Source organism: Rhinolophus sinicus, linkage group LG05 (assembly GCF_036562045.2).
Source record: "Rhinolophus sinicus isolate RSC01 linkage group LG05, ASM3656204v1, whole genome shotgun sequence".
NCBI lineage: Eukaryota > Metazoa > Chordata > Mammalia > Chiroptera > Rhinolophidae > Rhinolophus > Rhinolophus sinicus.
The window spans coordinates 118,483,231-118,504,911 of NC_133755.1; the positions used below are offsets into that span (position 1 = coordinate 118,483,231).

Consider the following 21,681-nt stretch of genomic DNA (forward strand, 5'->3'; position numbering starts at 1 on the left):
GGACAAGATAGACACCTTACACTTTGGTCACCATCTTCAATACAGGCAAACACTTCCGCTTCATTATAATTAACACTGGAAATGATGATTCCAGACAGCTCAGAGTAGGACTCAAGAAAAGAGACAAAGCACCAGTGAATTTTAATTCCTAATCCCATGCATGTGACACAGCTCCCTGGTATGGCCCGCAAGCCTTGCTCATGTATACAGACACTGAGGAGGGGGACCACTTGCCTCCTCTGGCTGACATATGGTGTCAGTTTTCTCAGTAAAAACCATTCTTATCCACCCATCTCTACTTTCCAAAACAACCAAACATGCGTGTGGAATGGTGACGTCTTATCCAAATCCCTGTATATCCCTCCCTGAGGTCTTGCACAAAGGAGGTTTTCAATAAATATTTGTTTGTTAGAATGAATAAATGATTGAATTAATGTACTATGTAACTAGAATCTAGGTTTAGTACTTTTCTTTGGGATGTCAAACATAATGTTTTATAAAGTGGAGCTAAAAAGAGATTGGGAACTTTGATATTTTCAACGGCAGTCCTCTAATATTTCCATGTTACTTGTCAAGGCACCCTGGCCGGAACACTTTGCTTAGAGCTTTGCACAGCATTGCTTTACAGGCCTCAAAGTGGAGACCAAGGGCCAGAGACCCTCACTGCTCTTCCTAGGTCTGTGAAGAGAGAAGTGTCAGAGAGTGGGGTCCTGAGGATTTTCTTTTCTTGCAAAGTTATTTGTTGGGGTAACATTGCAAGATTCCAAGGATTAGAATCAGGCGATAACAGTTTGCATGTTGGAAACACAACCTTAAAGATGGACTCAATCACCAAGTGATTTAAAATGTAGGAATTAGGCAGGTGGTGACATCGGCAATGGGAAGGTTGTTCCAAGTTATTCTGAACACCGAGGCACAGTTTGGATGTTAACAATGACTACGGCTCACCAATTTTTCAAGTGTTTGCTTTCCATGCATATTTTGTGTCATCCTAGTCTGTTTAATTCAAAAGACCTAATCCCACAAGATCACCTATAATTAGACTGATGATAAATTCTTAGAAGACAAATATAGACACCACAGAGGTGATGCATCAGCAGTCTGAAAATAATTAATGCTTATCCTCACAAGGCCACCTACACCACGACACTTGGGAACAGTTCACTATAGCCATAATGTCATAGAAGGATGGCAAAATCATTTTTCTTATCTGCAGAAGTAGGTCACAGGAAGAACATTCGTCAAAAAAAAAGAAACACCCCAGAGTGTCCATGAAATGGTTTGTGACAAAACCTTTGTATTTTTCACCTCAATGCCAGACTTGATCATTGGTTCATTCTGCACTCTAATCATCTTCCTATACAGTAATAGGACCAGAATGAGGCTTTGGAATGCAATATTTGGAGACAGAGCAAAAAGCCCCACTTACCAGAATACTGCTTCCAAATTGAATAACAAGAGATCAAGCATTTGAGGCAGCTACTGGTTCTTATTGTTGCTGGTTTATTCCCAATGACATGAAATGAAAGTCATCATCATACATTAGCACACTTATCGGGAGTCTGAGCTAGGCACTCTGTAGGCATAGAGGCTAAAGGTTATGTAGCAGTTCCCACAGCAGCCTTTTAAACTCAGCTTATGACCTGCCTGTGGGATGGCACGGTATTTCTGTCAATACTTCTATTTAACAGTCAGACCTTGCAAAAATAATCTGAGTTATGAGCATTTCATTAGAGCTGCTGCCTTCTAAATAATGAATGCTTTTCCCAGTAAGGATGGAGAGGATAGAAAAAGAAGGTGTACGGTAGCGGGAAGGGGGACCGTGATATTCACATTGATAATTCTGTAATCTCAGGAAACATCATCAGAGGGACTGAAATCCACCTGCCCTAGAGCTTTGTCCTGTCGGTCAGAAAGGCTCAACACTTTCTACAGCAGCAGCTTTCTCCAATTACTGCTGCTGTCTCCTTACAATCAGATACCTGGGTTCAGTGATTGACACTGGAGTTTCTTCCTGTGGAACAGATAAAACGTCTCCAGGAAACCAGACTTCTCTGCTAACTACGTGCTCTTATTGACCTACATTATTACAGGAGTTTGCTCTGAAATTCTGGTAAGGACTAGAACCCATTCTTTGGCTCCAACTCAGTTACTGATTTGGTGCAGTCCTTCCTCCCGGCTCCTGAAATGTACTAAAAAGTTTTCTTCTGTCCTTTTTTTTCTTCTTCTTACTTTCTTCTTGCTAAAAGCAATCCTATTTCACTTTTCACAGAGTATGATTTTTTTTGTGTTCACTTTATCATTTTTACTCCTCTTAGAGTCATTAATGACCTTCGAGCTTAGTCAGTTATTCTGTGTCAGTTATCCTTCCACATTCATCCTTATTTATTTTTTTTGTTCCTATTTTAGCACTGAAGGACAATTGTACAATGAGTAAATTGTAAAGTTATGTCATAGTTCCCCTAGGGACAATCTTCTTCCTTGAGCTATTAAATTGGAATTTTTTTTTTTTTTTCGTTTTTAAACATCAAGGCTTTGTTACAAGGCAGGTGCAATCATTATTATGTAAAATTAGTCCTTTTCCCATAGAAAGTGGTGTAATACTTTACTTGTAACTGCACAAAGGGATTTAGGAAATGAAATATATAAAAAAAATTCTATCAAGAATTTTAGAGTTATTTGTAAAGTTATATGAAATTTTGTTCCTGCAATGTAGACAATAAAACCATACTGGTGCAGAAAGCCATAGTTTTGTCTTCTGGATTCACTATTGCAAAAATCAGTTCATTTAAACTTTGGAGAATGACCTGCTTTTCATTCATCCGTGTCATCATCCATTTGACACTCACTGGTTTCCTCCAATGTGCCAGGCAGAGTGATAATTAAAAATAAATAAATAAAAATAAAAAGACATACAAAAACCAATCTTTTCATCCTGAGAAATATGTGATTGTTTATTCTAGGCATGCCACTCACTTCAAAACGTATCTCATAAATTGTATTTACTCGGAGAAAGTGAGGAGGAGCAGTAACAATAAACCTACCTGCAGGCAGACTCATTAAGGCCTATGTAGTTTTACAACACTCTGTAAAATCCATGGCTGCTTCACTAGTTATTAACTGGCAGCCCAGTGAGGGAAGAAAGGCTGTAGAATTTAACAACCTGGGTTTGGAATCTCGCCCTGTGGTTTCAGGCCCATGTGGCTTTGACTTAGTTTTAGTCTCTCTGAGCCTCAGTTTCTTCCTGTGAAAAACAGAAATAGCTGCACCAGTCCCAAAAGGTGGGTATACTGATTAAATGAAACAAAACCTACAAAGTTTGTATAATTTGTGTCTGTTCTAATGCCAATATCACAACTGCGGTTTACAGCCCGGAAGACATAATTGCCCCAAATCAAGGAATTATTTTTTTCTGAGAAGGGGAATGATAGGGTCAATTTCAAGGAGGCTGAGAAGACCTAGGTTGAAAATCAGTGTATTGCTTGTACTAGCGCTGGCCCTGTTGAGTTGTGCTCCTATTTCCTTTCCCTAGTACCCTACTTATTCATTATCTCTATATTAGCATCCTATTCACTGACCTACCCTTTCCTCTAGCTAGCCCAGACTTATTTAGACATAGCTTAACTCAGGGAAGTAGTTAAACACTTTAAATAAGTCAAAGAAAGGCAAGAGGATAAACCAATTTTCTTTTTGCTTGGGGATGGAGATGATAGAAAAATGAAGAAGAGGAGAAGGATGTAGGCGTAACTGGGCTCCCCTCCCCGTTACCAAAAAAACAAAACAAAACAAAAACAAAAAAACCCTTAATGATCCAAACTTAACAACAGAAATTGATGCTGAGTTGTAGAGAGGACTGCTGATTTCGTGTGTTCACCTTAATTCGGTTCACAGAATTACAGAAGCCTAGAGCTACAAGAGATCTCACAAATAATTCAGTCAAATCCCATCTTTTTAGAGCTAGAGAAATTGAGGCCCAAAGAAGTCTTAAATGGCTTGCTGAAGGCAACCCAGCCAATTGCTGCAGACCTAGAACTAGAATCTATGTTTCTTACAGTTTTGTTCCAAAAAAAATTTTAAATGACTAGGGTATAGTTGATGTTATCGGGTTTTGTTTTTGTTTGTTCTTGTTTTTGTTTAGTATGCAAAAGATGCAGACTTTTAAAAGGAGTTTGGAGCTGGGGGATTTACTCTATGTATTTGGTGGTGCTGGTGGAGCTGTCCACGGATGCCCTGAAATTACATGCAAAGTTTTATGTGGATGTATATTTTTCTAGAAATAGGGTCCCAAGCTTTAGCAGACTCTCAAAGGTGTCAGTGAGCAAAACAAAGTTAAGTGGAGTAGATTGGGCAGAGACAAGAGCAGTGAGACTGGCGCTTTCCAAGCTACTGCAGGTGGGGATGCTTCCAGTGTAGACATGGAGGATGTGGGGTAGCGAGAAGCTGGTTGGTCGAGCGGGCTCTGGGGTCCCACCTCGGTTTTAAGCACGGTGGTTTTACTTTCTACCTGCTTTCCAACTAGCGTCCTACTCAATCTGCTGAAGGAAAGGCTCCTGCTGCTGGGAATAGGGGGGCTAAAAACCACTGTTAGTCCATATCCTATAAAGTATTAACAAAGGTGTGATGCCTCGTGCCTACTTTTTAAAAAATAATTTACAGCACTCTGCCAAGAGTCCCTTCTGACTGTATCTGTTGCTGTTCTATTACTCTCATGTTTAACATTCAAGATGATACCTTTTGCTTTCCCAACATTTTCTCACTGGTGGTGAGAATATAAGGACCGGGAATTGAAAGTGACTAGAAAAAAGAACCTAAGTCCATCCTTTCTCATTGTGAAAGGATAATAGAAATTACTTTTTTCTGTTTCCCTGGTTTCTCACAGGATGATCTTCGTCCCCAAAGCCTAGGTGCTGCTATAGATGGATCAGAAACCCCGAGTGGATTGTCCACCTTTTTCCTTTTTTTTAATAACCTTAGAAATGTTCTGGCTTCCATTTTTCTCAGACAAGAGTTGAGGGCACAGATTTAGAAACAAAAAGTTTTCTGTTTCATAGAATGTTTGATAACTTAGGATGGGGAAAAATGAGAATGAGAAAAAGGCAATAAAGCTTAGAAAGCAATATGTTTGGTCATTTTCACCCAAAATTAGAACTTCATGCCCCTAAGACACAAGCCTAAATAATATTGTTTGTGTTGCATTAACCTTAAGCTATAATATGGCAAAAGTAGATTACAGGGGATCACAAAAAACAGTTATAACATTAGCAGCAGCCAGCAGGAATATTTTGGCAAGCAATCACTCTTATAGATTCAGTTATAAACATCAGGATCACAGTTTGAGCCTGTGTGAGTTTGTACGCAATTCAAATATAAATATATGACTGTAAAAATAAGTACCATACTGAAAAATAACCACCCCACAAGATATTTTTATATTTGAGGTTTGATGTTTCTCTGCCTTTGCTTTTACCAGCTCACTTATGAAAGATGGCAGAGCCCTGGGGTTCGAGGGGTGGTGAGCAACCAGCTAGTTGAGTTCTACCTCTCCCATGCTCCACAAGTGCAACCATTTCTACTTGTCAATATGGTCCCCTAAGAATTAACATTTTAAAAGATATTCTCTCATTGAATAACTGGGCCTACATCCAGCAATGTTCTGGGTGTTGTAAATTATACTATAGAGGTGTAAGATGATGTTCCTGTTTTTAAGAAACTTATCTCACTGGAAACCACAGACATATATTTAAGCAGCTGTCAGTCATACTAAGTGATGGCAAAGCAAGGAACAACGAAAATGAGATGTTAATCTTACTTTCATTATCTCTTTGGTGTTCTTCACAGTACCTAACATAAGGTATATAAGGCAGCTTGTTGAACCAGAGGGGTACAGATCACAGATTACGGGGCTGGGAGATAAGGGGCTTGGTCTCTAATTTTAATAGGAGTATGAGGTAAACAATACGGCAAATGTTTAAATTAAAGAAAACATTTATTACAGTAAAAGATACATTGCCATTAATCTCCCTCAAAATACCCCCACCCTTGCTTCAAACACACTTATCCCATCATTCTTGCCACTTTCTGAAGAAGTTCTCCAAGTCCTTTTTTGTGAGTGTCTTTAGTTGCATTGTCATGGCTGCCTTGATGTCCTGAATCAATTCAAAACATTTACTTTCATGGTCATTTTGACTTTGGGGAAGAGCCAAAAGTCACAAAGTGCCGGATCCAGTGAATAAGGTGGATGAGGACACCCTGTAATGTTTTTATTTGACAGAAATTATCGTATCAGAAAAGATGTATGACACGGAGCATTGTTATGATGGAGGATGATTTACGGCACACTGCAAAACACACCGAACAAGTTGAAACTTGTCACACACTGTGACTAAGTTTCCAGATGCCATTTCCCATATTGAAGATCTCTGCCTTTCCATTGGATGGCACTGGGCAGCAGCATTCACTGAATTTCTTTTTATCACAATGGAAAGGCTCCATGTCACACATCGCTTCTGGTATAAGGCAATTTCTGTCACATTACAGTGTGTGCTCATCTGCCTTATTCACCAGATCTGGCACTGTGCAACTTCTGGTTCTTCCCCAAAGTCAAAATGAGCATGAAAGCTAAACATTTTTAATAGATTCAGGACATCGAGGCAGCCACGACAGTGCAACCAAAGACACTCATGAAAGAGGACTTCCAGAACTGCTTCAGAAAGTGGCAAGAATGATGGGATAAGTGTGTTCGAAGCGAGGGGAGCTATTCCGAGGGGGATTAATGGCAATGTGTCTTTTACTGTAATACATTTGTTTTAAATTTAAATGTTCAGCATATTTTTTTAATCACACCTCATAGATATTTAGAATTAGAAATAGAAGGAGCCATCACAGGGATAAAAGTAACAACCATTTATTTAATATTTATTATATTTCAAGTCCTTCTCATATAGTCATTGACTTTATCATTACAATACTTACCTTACACAGATGGATAAAAAGAGGCTCAGAACATGTTTTGCCTGAGGTCCCAAAGCCAGCATGTGGAGGGGCTGAACTTTCACACCACACCTATCTGATTTTTTTTACGACCATGCTCTGATCCTGACTCCTGTCATTTCTGAGATTCCGTAAATCTGTGTGAGCATCCCTATTTATAGTATCTTATTCAATTATGAAACATAGCAAAGCTCATAAAGTACTCAGACATTTCTGCAGAAATTTTACTGACATCTAAGTATGTAATAATTTTCTACTTCTCACATTAATATATCTTAAATACTACTACTATAGCATCTGTAAAACAACAACACAGAAGACCATAGAACATACATTGTACTTAGTTTCCATAGGTTTATATCAAAGATTGGTATATTCAGAATATACTAATAAGTGGTAAATTATTTAGCTGTTTTATTTAGCTCTGATGAATAGAACAGTGAGTTGAATTCGAGTATTGGGATAGATAAAATCAGTGCTGGTCAGTGACAGAAGATACAAATCTGATAAAGATCAGCAGTATTGTTATAAGAAATTTATTGTAACACCTACACACATTTCAAATATAACTTTTAAATAGGAAAAACAAATACAGTGGGATCTAGCTCCAGTATAAAGAAAGGGCACTTATCTAGGTACCATCTGCTACTTGAAGAAAGTCAGCTGCAGGTATATTCATTTCTGGATGTGGCAACTAATTAGGGGGAGTCACTTTAACACCTGTGCATGGTCAGCTGGCTACCCCAAAGCCAAGTTAACTGAGTTTTAGATTATTATAGAAGGAATCTTTCATTTTATCTACCCACTTCTTGCACTTTGAGTATCCCATAATAAATCATACACTGAAGTTATTAAGAGTCAGTTTCTACCTACTGATCTGAAAACTAACACTGACGACTATAGAAAAGGGATATATGAGGGAATTTAGAGAACGGGGGAGAAAGGCTAGGGTTCTGCCTCAAAAATCATGCTTTATCCTCCTTTCCTAAACAATGTGGAACAAAATGACAGTTCAAAATGAGAACTTTTTTCTGATTCTTATTTCCAGCATTGAAATGACTAAATTCTTAAAAGGAAATCAATTTCCAGTTTCTCCTGAGAGATTACAGAAGCTCCACTAGGAAGAAAGAGGAGGGAAGGAAGGAGAAAGCAGTGAAGACAAGACTAGTGCAAATAGAATTGCAATGAATGCAGGAAGGAAACGAAGTTAACTTCTTAGTTTGGCAACAGTTTTACATTTCTCTTTAAGTCATTCTTTTTTTTTTTTTTTTTAATTTTTGAAGGAGCAATGCTCATTTACCCTTCTACCAGGAAATAAAAGTAAAGGGTAAACAAGAAACTCTTACTTTCTGCATCTTACTGTGACCTGAACCCTTCACAAATCTGAGCTTTTTATGCTATTTATATGCATTACACTGTAAAGGTAGAGGTTTTTAAAAGTCATTTTACAAATGAGAAAATGATGATACCAGGCACTAAGAAACACACCTGGGCTCAATCAGTGAAAAAAAGACAAAAGCATTTTCCAGAATAGGTTTCTAGTTTAGCTTAGATAATTAAAGTACCATGGAAACATAAGGTTTGGTGTAACAGGATGACTCAATGAGATGTAAACTAGTGAACTGTCTTCTTTGCTACTATGGATTCACAAAATAATTATAGTTTTTGCCCTCTTCTCCTTCCCTCATGCACAGAAAGATTCTAGGGAGCTTGAATCCTGGCCTCCTATACCCCTCCTTGAGGGACAGCTTCCAGAGGTGAGGGAAGTGGGCCATCTCACAGGAGAAAGTAGACTTCTAGAGATACGAGTCGGGGTGGGGTGGGTTGATAAGTTCCAAAGTGGTGGCGACTCACTGCTCTGTTTTTAGTGACTAGTCTTAGAAGCGTCAGGATTTGGGCAGGCAGATGATTATAAGGATGCCAGTGGAAATCCCAGAGGCAATAGCATGGGTTTCAATTACTGGCCTGGCACAGAGAGAGTCAAAGTGCCAGAGACACGGCCTACTTTTGGATTTGAGCAAAAAGTAAGTATTTTTCCAGAAATATTTTTTCCTGATGTTCCTGGACGGACGGATTCAAGGTAGTTGAAGAGAATGAACTGACCGGTTACTTTAGGAGAAAGAAAACTTGCTTGAGAAAAACACACAGACATTGTAGTTTCAATGTCTAACTCCAAACTAGCAAACAGGAAACAATGTCATACAAAAAAAGGTTTACTGTAAACCTTACTACCTGAGAGAACAGTCCTTCAAATATCACCCTATGAAATTACTGTACTAAGAAAGTCACATTTTCCAAGTCCCATCCATGACATTAAAGTTCAGCTGGAAAAAACAAACATGTATTTTTAAAATAACACTCTCCAAGAGAGAAGTATACATTGACACTATAACCAAATACCACACAGTTGGCTGAAGCTGTGGGAGAGAAGTGTCTTGAGATGAATTATGGAACAAAGGAGCTCTACATCTAGCAATTAATCTCTGAAGTCCTTGGTCAAAGTTTCCCTTCTCGTCTAGGCTGACAAATGTGTTTTAGGAATTGATATCCAGAAAAATCCTTGGGAGGTATTCTATGAGCAATTTTTCTTCGAAGAGGCAAAGCAGGAAAGAAGGCAAGGTAAATCGCCTTTAGTATTCCTTTAATATGCTTATCTTTTTAATACAATGATACCATGTTGATCTGCAACAACACAATTTTAATGGATATTTAAGATATAGTACACATTTTGCTGCCTTCTAAAATAGCAATGCACCAAGCCTAAAAAGATTTCATCAAGCATAATTTAACCTTTTCCTAGTGCTCCAAGGTGAACATTATAAATTGCCTATCAGCTGTGTGATCTTAGGCAAGTCACCTAAACCTCTCTAACCTTCAGTGGCCTCATCGTTACTCTGTGAATGATAGTATTTATTTCATAGAATAGTGATGGTGGATTAAATGAGATCATCCCTGTAAAGCACTTTGCATAGATCCCTTTACATTATTAAAAGAAACCAAATGGTAGCTACTGCTACTTTTAACAAATTTCCCTGCTCTTGACTGATCTAGAAAATTAGGTTGACCTACAAGTGTAACTTGTGAGGAAGTCACCACATAAGATTTAAAACATTAAAAGATTTGTCTTTTAGGAAAAAGAAATAAATCTCTCATTTCTTCCAATATAGTAGACTTGATGTCAAAAGAAACCTTCTCAGTATAAAAGACTAAAAATGCTAAATAAATACTTCTTAAAATCTTTTAAACACATAGCTGAATTTTCAGGAGAATAAGTGAATCCTCTGAGGTAGGAAAGATTCCTGAAGCCTCTTGGTGAACCATGGCTGAAGTTTTCCCTGAGGCCTCTTCCTATCCTTGAAGGTGTAAACTAGAGACAGAGCTTTGAACTGTGGAGTGCGGGGTGGGGTGGGGTGGGCAGGTAGTCTGAGGACAAGCCTGGGGACCTGCAAAATAGGAGATTGGATCAGGAACCCCAGATATCCCTGCCCCTCCCCCACAGTGAATGAATTAGAAAAATACTCTGCCTTCTAGAGGCAGACAGTGGGTGAGGCTATACTTGTCTGCATCAGCCTTGGCTCAGAGTCTGGAGTGGAGGGTGCGGGGGGGGGGGGGAAGGCACCCCTGAGAATTCCCAATCATGAACCTACTCTTCGACATATTTGGGATTAGAATTCACCCTATTTATGGGGTCTCACAAACAATCCTCTCTGCAGGAACACACTTTCAACCCAGGCCTCAAAGAACTCCCATAAAGTTCCAAGGGGAGAGAACATGAGTTCATCATCATAAAATAACCCAATATATGAGCAGGTCAACAGAAAGTTTAGAGAACCAACCTGCAAAACTGTGGGTATTTTAATTATGGAAGAATATATGGCTAAAGAAATAAAGGTACAGTATTAAAAGTATGCCTATGTGAGACTTTCAAAACTTACAGGCATATTTAAAAAGAAGGAAAGAGTATTTCTAGAAGTGAAAAAATATAAGATTAAATAATAGTTATGGCAGACATAAAGGGTATCTTGTGAACACCTTTTAGCAAAATTCTGAAAATGTGGATAAACTGGACAAATCCCTAGAAAAATATAAATTATTGAAACTGATTTAAGAGGAAAGAGAAGGTCTGAATCATCCAAAATATTTACCTCTGTTGAATCAGGAATTAAAAATTCTTGCAACTTAAACAATACCATGCCAATTTTGCAAATGAGTTTTAAGAAACAGGTCATTTCAATCTTATATAAAGTCTTCCAGAAACAAACAAAAGAAGAAACTCTCTCCAAGTCATCTTATGGGACTGTCAAAAACTTGACAATAAAACCCCACAAAGACAGTATAAAAAAGGAAAATGACTAGCTTCTCTCTTCTGAATATAAATACAGATAATAAACAAAATATGAGAGAACTTTATACCATGACTAAGTTGAGTTTAACTCAAGAATATAAGTTAGTTTGAAAATTATTTCAGGTAATTCGCTATTTTAAGAGATTAACGCAGAAAAACCATTTGTGTTGAAAAAGCCTAGAGTCCAATGTAAAATAAATAAATTTAAGCTTTTCAAAACTCTTTGTAGGACAATCATACCTTCAATGCACACCTGGTACTTCAAAATGGTAAAGTAGTGAAAAAAGGCTAATTTTTCTTAAGCAGAAACATGTATATGCAAAAGCAGCATATAAACAAAAGAAGCCAAGGAAAAGACAAAAATATTTGGAAGTCTGCAAGTAGCAGATATTAAACAAATTTCTCTCAAAAACATTTACTGAGTCCTTAGTATATGGTGAGGCACTGCACTTAACAATATGCACAGTAATAAAAAGACAAACAATAACAACAAAAACCACAACTAAAAAAAGAAAGATATGGCCCTTTGCTTGTAGAGCTTACAATTATTAATTGATAAAACAAAATACTTTGATACAAAAGTAAATAGATACGAGCATTCTGAAGAGTAATTTGGCAAAATGTATCAAAAGCCTCAAAAATATCCATACCCTTTGACTTACGAAATGATTAAAGATTTGGCAAACGCTTATGGACAAGAATCCATAGTACAATTTATGTTTTGTATAAAAAGTTGAATTTATTGCTTATGAGAATTTTACAGTAACTTTTAATTTATACACGGTTTCTAGTATGATAAATTCAAAACACTATATATTTCCTCATTCAATTGCACACATTGAAAAGTGATTAGGTACTTTGTAAACAATTGATTACTATTTATAGACTATCTTTAAAAATATCCTTGCCAAGCAGGACATTAGCTTTAGCTTTAGAATCACTGAATCTTTACCTAAATTGAAAAAAAAAAAGAATAAAGCAATACATATTTAATTTTGTTCTGCATTTTAAAACTATTATTATTTATTTCCTTTAAAATATTTTCATCCATTTATTCAAAAATATTTTGAAGTTCAAGTCTTCAGTTTAAGGCAGAATGTAGGTATTTTGTAGTATTTAAATTAAACAGCATCCTTGTCTTGACTGAACCTAACTGAAAACTCTATTAGAGTCCTTGTTGGTCTTCTGGTCATGCTTTCCTAACATGTGGAATCCCGTCTTTATTGGTCCAAATGAGCCCACTTAGAATGAGTCACACATTTGTTCAGCTGTGTTGTAGCCATACATGGCTCTGCAGATCTATATACTCCAATGCTAACATCAGCAAGTTGACAATCTGCAACTGTTTTGTATGTTCAAATAGGGACATCCTCCAGACATGGTCCCCCATTTCAATGGTGGACTCAAATAGTTTGGTATGCTACCAGCATAGGTAAAAATTCCAGTGATACTTGTCCCCAAAGGTATATCCATGGCATGTGTTAAGGTTGTTCCATTTTGATGAATTTGGGATTGAAGATGTGCGCATAACAGAGGATGTCAGCTTAGAGGATGTCAGCTTACAATTATTAATTGATAGATTAACTCCCTCAGCGTGGATATTGTCAACTTGTATGGTCTCCTATTCTTGGCTCTACTGATATCTCCTGGTTTGTTGGGCTTATGCCTGGGCTTATTTTCACAAAGAAGGCCAAAACTCTTATATTAAGTGTCAAGTTGCAAGTTCACTGTTGCATCAGTCACAATGGCTGCACATACAACAGCTCCTCTCATGTCAGCCCTCATGAAGTCATTATTTGCAGAAGCCTTGGTAAGATTACCACAAGGGTCAAAGAAAATTACCTTTCCACAAATACCAGTGGCACTTTACTTGCACAGAGGCTGCCTCTGCAGTGAATTTTCAAGACTGGAGGTTCATTACATCCTTTGGCCACACTTTGAAAAGATCCAGTTTCCCATTCCTCTCCCAAAGACATAGGAGTGATGTGGTCCTGAGATTTACTATTAGCACTTCAGAGATTCTTTTCAATAATTTTGTGAAAATATGGTAGGTGTCACCTCGTTGGCTAGAGTCTTCATCAAGCAGGAGGCCAAGTTCTGCCCAGAAGCAAACAGGACTCCTTTCTGTCAGGCCTGTTGGTCCCCACTTCGCTGCAGCAGAACAAGTACAAGAGTTTTCTTTTTCTGCTTCAGCTCATCATATTCTTCTAGACCCAGAAGTGCTCCTTCCACTGCAGCCTGGGCATCTCCCCATTGCTTCTCTTCCACAGATGAGACTCTTGTCACGAAGCTGCCTGCACTCTGCTGCAATGGCAACTCTGATATTTTCTTTGCCTTCACTCAGCTTTTCCTGGTCATTTATTTCATCAGCCTTTTTGCCTAGGATAACAGGATGCTGGGGCAGTCAGGATGCACGCCATAAAATGTTCATGTTTTGCCTGACTTCAGAGGTGATTCAGAATGATCCAATTTCTCTTGACTTTTCAGAAATCACTTTATGAAAATTATCTCCTGCCCATATAAACTGGTGCATCTTCATTTTCTTTGGCATAGACTCCTAAAACAAGGCCCCTTGTCATGGCTGTGGTGGGGAGACCCTAGAGCAAAGATGCTTTACAGCTCAGGCCCCGAGAGGGACTGTACTACAACACTATCTACCACCTTAAAGACAGGAAACAGCCCCAGGGTCATACGAAATAATCATACCAATGAATATTATGCAGCCATTTAATATGTTTGCAAAATCACATTAATGGCCAGTGAAATTGTTCACAAAAATAACACATTAAGGGGAAAAAGCAAATAAGTTCCACTCATGACTGAATACTATATAGATATTACAAATCATGTTTTAAAATGATAGAAGTCAACAGCTTGTTAAAAGCACAGACTCTGGAGATCTGTGTTTGAATCCCACCTCTATCACTTACTAGCTTTGTGAACATGGAGCACTTTTTAAATATTTCTGTGGCTCAGTTTCCTCATGTAACAAATGTAGATAATATACTGCTCAGAGTAGGGGCTCTTGAAAAGATTAAATAAGTTTTTATGTACAAAATGTTTAGAAACACTTTAATATTAGGTATAAACACTCCAAATATTAGGTATTTTATTATTATTATTATTATTATTATTATTAAATGACATAGGAAGCCATTTATGACATAAAGAAAGTAGTATTTAACATTATATACAATTCCAGTTCTGTAAAAACAACTGCCTTCTTTCTTGCTTAACTCAATCCCCCTACCCTCCAACCATGCAAACAGAGAAAACACAGGAAGGAAACACACCAAGATGCTAACACTGAAAAATATGCCTTGGGAAAATTTATTTTCCTTTTTAGACTTTTGAGTTTTTAAATTTCCGACAATCATAGTATATTTCTTTTGAAATTAGAGAGAAATCTTTATATATTTTTTAAAGGATTCCTGTTCCTGTTTCTCCTGGTTGAATCAGTATTTTTCAGATCTAGCATGTTCATTTTCTTCACAGAGATCTAAGTTAGCAATATAACTTTTAGGTTAGCAAATAAAGAAAATGATAGCTAAAGAAAAAATATATCAGAAATGTCAGAATGATGTCTAAGGAAAAGAAGTATCAGAAAGGAAAAATTGGCAGGTTCCCACGTCATGGAGAAAATAATTTCAATATTTCCATGTAGAGAAACAGGTCAGCTGCTGATGACACTCATGATAAAAGCCAGTACAGAGTTAGGGGTTAGAAAAATAAGTTTTTATTCCCTTAGGTTTAAGTTCCTATGGTTTTATGTTTATGGCCTACCAAAGTCAAGATGTCCTATAGATACCAGGGGTGCCAAAAACATGTATACACATTTTAAGAGATGTTATCTATGTTCAAGCAGTAGTTTGCCGTAATCATAAGTGTCTAGATGCTGATGGTAACCACTTTGAGAATCTCCTGTAATTGCAGAAGTCAAACGCAACTTGTATTCATCTTTTGTTATCGATATATATTTAGTATTACAATTAATACAGTTTTTTGCTTTCTTAAAATGTGTATACATTTTTTTGGCATCCCTGGTGTGTGTGTGTGTGTGTGTGTGTGTGTGTGTGTGTGTGTCTGGTGTGTATACAAAAATCTGAATAAGTGCAAGTGACACAGATATGTCAGAAAACAAAGTTTACTTTAAAAATAAAATATATGATTTGAAAAAGGAATAATAAACCAGAAAGGAATAAAGTCACCTTTCTTTTAATTTGGACATATTTTATGTCTTTATTTTGTTCCAGTCAATCGAGTATAATAAAAATGTCCTTGGAGGGTGATCACATCTTCTGCCTGCCCAGTACCTTTTGAAACACCCTTGAAATGTTTGAAAAATTTCTTTCTTTATGGGTTCTATTTTCTTAAGTAAGAAGCCGGAAGTTGTTTTCCCCAGCCTCTAGGAGCCAGGGCAGCATTGTATGATTAGACCAACTAAATACTCTGCTCAGGATTTAGCTTTGGAAGTAATTTGAGGAGGAAACATGGAGAATCCATTCTGTGGAGACCATGGAGGGAAGTCTCAGTCTTTCCGAGGGCAGCAGGGCAGAGTCACCGGTGTAACCGGGTGTCACTTTCCCTAAAACCACCCGGATGGCATATTGGACTCTATTCCCAGCTGTATGCTTAACTATCCAGTATCCTCTAATAAATTCTGCTTCTGCTCAGACTAGACAGAGTGAACACTGTTGTTTCGAAGAACCCTGACAATATGAGGAATGATGATAAATGCAGCCTCTAAAACATGCAGAATTACAATAGATGCTCCATGAAATTACAAAAATGTTAAATACCTAGTACTGCATCAGTCGGTCCTTTGTTCCTACTAAGTAGAGATTAAATTCTCATTTACAGGTGGGGAAAATGTCCTAATATCAAAGGACAGTACATGGTACACTAGTATTCAGATCCACATATTTCTGACTAGAGTCTGAAATCTTAAAATTGACATGAATTTCCCCCCTTTCCTCACCATGCCAGAGAATATAAAATAAAGGTCTAATGATGATGCTTCAAAAATATTTCCTAAAAAAAAGGAAATCCCAGCTTGTTTTACCCAAGCTATTTTTCAGACTTTTCAGTCAGATCACTGTGACTTGTAAAATGAATGTAGAAATGGAGTAGAGTCCATGCAGAAAGTGAATTAAGAATGCAAAATTTGGTCAGATGCTAAAATGGATCCTGGGAGCCCCACATAATATGAATAGCTTTCTTTTTTAAGCCAATTCCTATCAACCACTAAAGACAAAACAAGGCTACAAATCTCTCAGGAACATCTGAGAACATTGTTAATGATATACTGCGTGAATCATAAAAAACAGAGAGACAGGAGATATAAATTTTTTAAAATATAGCTCAACTATATCTTGATTTCCGTAATCAGCTCTACGTTGCAAATTACCACTTCATCATGGTAAATTTGCAAATGTATTGGGAAGCTTATAAAGATCTTTTAACACCTGTTTTAGGGACACCAACTACCTTATATTAGCCCCAGTGCGTATTTAGAAAACAAGATTCATTTACTGTCTGCTTAAATTTCAAAACATGAATGCATTCAGTGATAATTTTATTTTGCAGAGTAGAAAGAAACACAAGGGAGCTTCTAAATGTTGGCTCTCATCATACTTCCAATTATTTCAATTATTTCAGATTATCCGTAAGGCAATATCCCCTCTGAAAAAATGCTAGATAAAGATATACATGGGAATCCAAATAGCAATCTTTGTACATATGGTAAATTATGTTCTTGGGGGGAACAAAAAGTTGTAAGTTAGGTGATGCAATATGAATTTGATTTTCTCATGGAAACAGTATTATAACAAAGCCTTGCATAATTAAACTTACCCCAGCTTTATATATAAGTGACTACAAACATCTTATATAATCAATTCGGCATTACTTCAAACATAATTCCAAAAAATAGGGCAACAAAAATAATAAAAAAAGATGCTTACTATGATTCCTGCTTCATTTTATGATAAAAATCTAAGGTTGAAGAAATAGCAAATCTTTGTGTAGATGTAAGATGTCCACCTAGCCCATAAGCCAATGAACCCTTTCTTAAGGACTATCTTTCTTCACAGGTGTGCCTTTTCAGTAGCCAAGTTTGTCCTGCATAACTTTGGGCTCTAATTACATCTGATGGAGATAAACTCTGACATAACGGAATTGTCTGTTTCATCATAAAACTATAAAATTTGGTGGGGGGGGGAAGCGGTGGCAAAGGGTCACTTATAAGCTTTTTGAGAAAATGTCATTTTTGCTAAGCTTTTCTATAATTAAAGAATTAGATAAGGGCTTTTCTTAAGATTTCAGCTCTTCAAAATCATCAGCTATAGTTTGCACCTTAATGTTAAGGCATGGTTATCTTTAAGATGAAGATAACCAACATTTACTTCTACTTCTTCAGTATTTTCCATCCATCAAAATGTAAATTCACACAATCAGCAAGCTTTGAAGCTTTGAAATAAATGGTGGCCAAACTAAAAGACAATTAATTATTGTGTATATATTAAAACTTTTCACCTCAACCTCAAGTCCTATTTATGTTATCTTACACACTATGGTAATAAAGTGAATTACAATCAGTGTGATGACTTCTTGATCTGTATGTATCCCTGCTGCCTCCTGGCCCAAACTAACTCTCAAATGGAGTCTGGATGCTCTCTAATACCTCTGTTCTTCCCTGATTGTCATCACTTAAAAAACAACAACAACAACTCTAATTCCAATTTATATGTCCTCTTTCACCCAGGTGTTGTTTAATAAGAGAATATATAAATACCTAGATATAAGGGGCTTGCTCACTTTTTGTGTTTGTTGATAAACTGGCTTTTAACAAGTACCTTTTGTCACGTTTAATGCTCTTAAATTCTATGTTGGCTTAAAGTCTATGTTGTCTGATATCAGGATCACTACCACTTCTCTCATTTTGTTTACATTTATACAATATAAACATTAATTTCACTTTTGTCCCTCCTTTAATTTTAGAATATCTGAATCATTCTTTTAGCTAGGTCTCTGATATAGAACATATACTTAAGTTTTATATTGTGAGCCAAATTGTAAATCTTTTTCTTTTAATAAAAGTAAATTAAGCCCCTGCACATTTATTTTTGTGATTGACATGTTTAGTCACAAATCTATCATAATGTTTTATAACCATGAATTAAAAAAATATTTCCTGTTTTTTTCCCTAGAAGAGGTATATATTAATATTTAGGAAAATTTCTTATTCATGTTCTCGTGGTTACCTTTGTACTTAGCCTTTTTAAGTGTCCTTTACTTAACTATTCATCATCTGATTTATCAAGCATTTTCTTTTGGCAGGGTAGGGTGGGATGGGGTGGGGGGATGATATTCTTTATCACCCCCCTACTGTCTTATACAACAAGGCTGTTTTTTTTTTGTTTTTTTTTAATTTGCATCTTTCCCTATCCCTTTCTCCTCCCATTTTTTTTAGTTACATTATTTCAACTTTGTCATAGTATACAACATTTGTGCATTAGTCTACTACCATCTCACCCACATGTTTTAGTCTTATATATACATCTATATATTTTAAAAACCATGATTAGTGTCAGTCCTATGCTGAAGTTTTCTCAGTTATTATATGGGAATCTTCTAGTATAGGAGTCAACACACTTTTTCTGTACAAGACCAGAGAGTAAAGATTTAGGCTTTGTGAACCACATGATACCTGCTACAAATACTCAACCCTGCTACAGCATAGCAGGAAAGCAGCCATAGATAACATAGTAAACAAATAACTGTGGCTGTGTTCCAATAAAACTTTATTTACAAAAGCAGGTGACAGGCCATAGTTCACTGACCCTTATTCTAGTACACTCCCAGAAGTGTTGATAAGTGTAGGATTCCTTAAAATTTTGTATGGTTAAGACTGTTTCAGTACTGTCTTGATATCTGAAGGACAGCTTATCTGGATATAAAATCCTTGCTTCACACTTTACTGAAGTTTTTTTTTGTTTGTTTGTTTTTTAATCCTATCCCACTGTTGCCTTGACTTATAGATTTTTTTAAGTCTGATGTTAGGATAATTATTTTGAATTTTTAACTTTGATCTTTTGGCCTAGAGGACTTGAGGTTTTTATCTTTATCTTTGAAATTTAAGAATTTTAGTATGATATGTCTCAGACTTAATCATTGTGGGTTAATTTTCCCAAGTTCCCAGTGAACCCTCTCAATGTGCAGATTCAGGTCTTTTTCTATTTCTAGACAGTTTTCACAATTTGTGTGGACTCAGATTTTTTTCTATTTATGAAATTATTTTTTAAATTATAGTTTTAAATATTAGGTCTATCTTGCTTTTTTTTTAAATTCAGGGACTCTAACATTTTTTTTTTTTAATGACCATTTCTTTGCCTATCTTTCTCTTGGACCTGAAGGGTGGCAGAATATGCCACCCCAAAATATGCCACATAAATATTATTTTGAGTTAAGGTACTTGAAAAACAGCAAATGAAAGAAAAACACGTTGACCTTCCTTCTTTTCTTAAAAGCAGGAGATGAAATTCCCAGGTGAAATATGTTCTCCCTGAACCAGAAGGAAAGTAACAATCTTATCAAGAATAAGTTGAAACCAAAAAATAAATTATATAAACAGACCTTGTAAATGTAATTCTTACCTTCTTTTAGCTTCTGCACATAGTTTAGTTACTTTTCCACAATTGTCTCTCTTTGTTTACCCCATTATAAAAGCATGTAGGCTCCGCCATTTCTTTGGGTCTTCATTCCTTCTGAGGACTTCTATGTCACATAAAATTTACATGAATTTGTATGTTTTTCTACTGTTAATCTATCTTATGTCAGTTTAATTCGCAGGGTCCAGCCAAAAAACCCTAAGAAGGGAGAGGTAAAAATTTGTCTCCCCTTCAGCCCTTTTTCACTTCTTTCTTTTGTTATTTTCCCTTTCTTGGTTATTTTCCTGTCTTTCTTCAAACGCTTTGTTTAATTTGTGTCAGAGTCTATTTTCACTTGGGCACTTTTAAATTCACTCTTCACTTGTGAGATAATTTTGATTTTGTTTCTTCCATTTCTTGCCTGAGTTAAATCAACTTTTTTTAAAAATTAATCCTGGTTTTTATCCATTTTGCCTTTCTGAATCAGAGTGGTTTTCATATCCTCAAATACTTCAGTGCCCTTAATTCTGTTAGAGTGTGAACTTACACTTTTATTTTACTTCTTTGTTGTCTTTTAGAGGAAGACTTTTCTTAACTGATAGTTAAAATTTTTCTAATTTTCTGCAAATTTTCTCCACTGACTTAACTTTCCTTGTGTCCATTTGTATGCTGTTGGAGTATTTTATAAAATTCCTATTTTAAAAGGTGCCCTTTTCTGTTAGCCTAGTGAAATTCGGGTACTTTAGTTAGTGGGTTTTTCTGTCGCTATATTTTGGTGGCGGGAAAGGAGTTGTGAGTCTTCTGATTGTGTGATTCTCTTTGTCTTACAGAACCCTAAATTCCACACACCTCACTTTTCTTCTTTCCTCCTCCATTGCTAAAAAGCATTTCTTTTCTTTTCACTTTCTCTCTCCTCCAGAAGCTATAGTTTTGGAACACTGCCCCAGTAAATGATGTCTATACCCTATTAAATCATGCTGGCTTCTTTAAATCATGCCTGTCTCTTTAAATGGTAGACCTGATCCTATATGGCTTCTGCCCCTTTAAATCACATGTACTTTAAAATCTCTTCCCTATACTCCATGCTCTGACCTGCTTGGACATTTTTTCAGCATTTTAAAATTTAGGCTGGATTTAATCTTTCTGGTAGACACTCAAAATCACCTTCACTAGCCTCACTCTTCTTTTGTCTTCTCTGTAGTTTTTCTTGGTTTGCTTTTGCTCACCAAAAGCCTTGTAGCAGAGTGACAGTGGGGCGGAAATACAAAGAATTGAATGCTGGAACTTAATTTTTCTTTTTTTCTTATTTACTCACAGTTATTTTGCAGTTCTGGAATTCTCTGTCTTCAAGTATGTGTGTAGAATTTTCACAGTTGGGAAACTGTTTCATCTTATTTTCAGTTTGGGAGATTGATTATGACACAGCTGCCATTGTTTTTGCTACTTAGAAATGTATTGAGAGCATTTATTGACTCCAGGTGACGTATCAGAGGATGGAGAGAGGGATGAAAAATTTTCAATTAGAAAAAATGGCCAGATGAAGGGAAAAGCAAGGCTCAAGATAACTGTTGCCAAGAATGTGGCAATATGTGGGGAGAAAAACTTTAATTTTGTGTATCCAGGGTCAAATTCGGGCTGTGACTTCCCTCATTGATTATCAATCTCTGACAAGGCACAGTTTGGGTTTTTTTTGGTGAG

The 21,681-nt window shown here is 36.5% G+C and overlaps 1 protein-coding gene and 1 pseudogene across 2 annotated transcripts in view; both read right to left on the reverse strand.

The window, feature by feature from the left end:
* Window positions 1–21,681, reverse strand: part of UBE3D (ubiquitin protein ligase E3D) — a 131,278-nt gene that overhangs the window by 17,911 nt on the left and 91,686 nt on the right. The gene's annotated exons all lie outside the window — the stretch shown is intronic.
* On the reverse strand, window positions 12,382–13,914 carry LOC141571881 (cytosol aminopeptidase pseudogene; annotated as a pseudogene).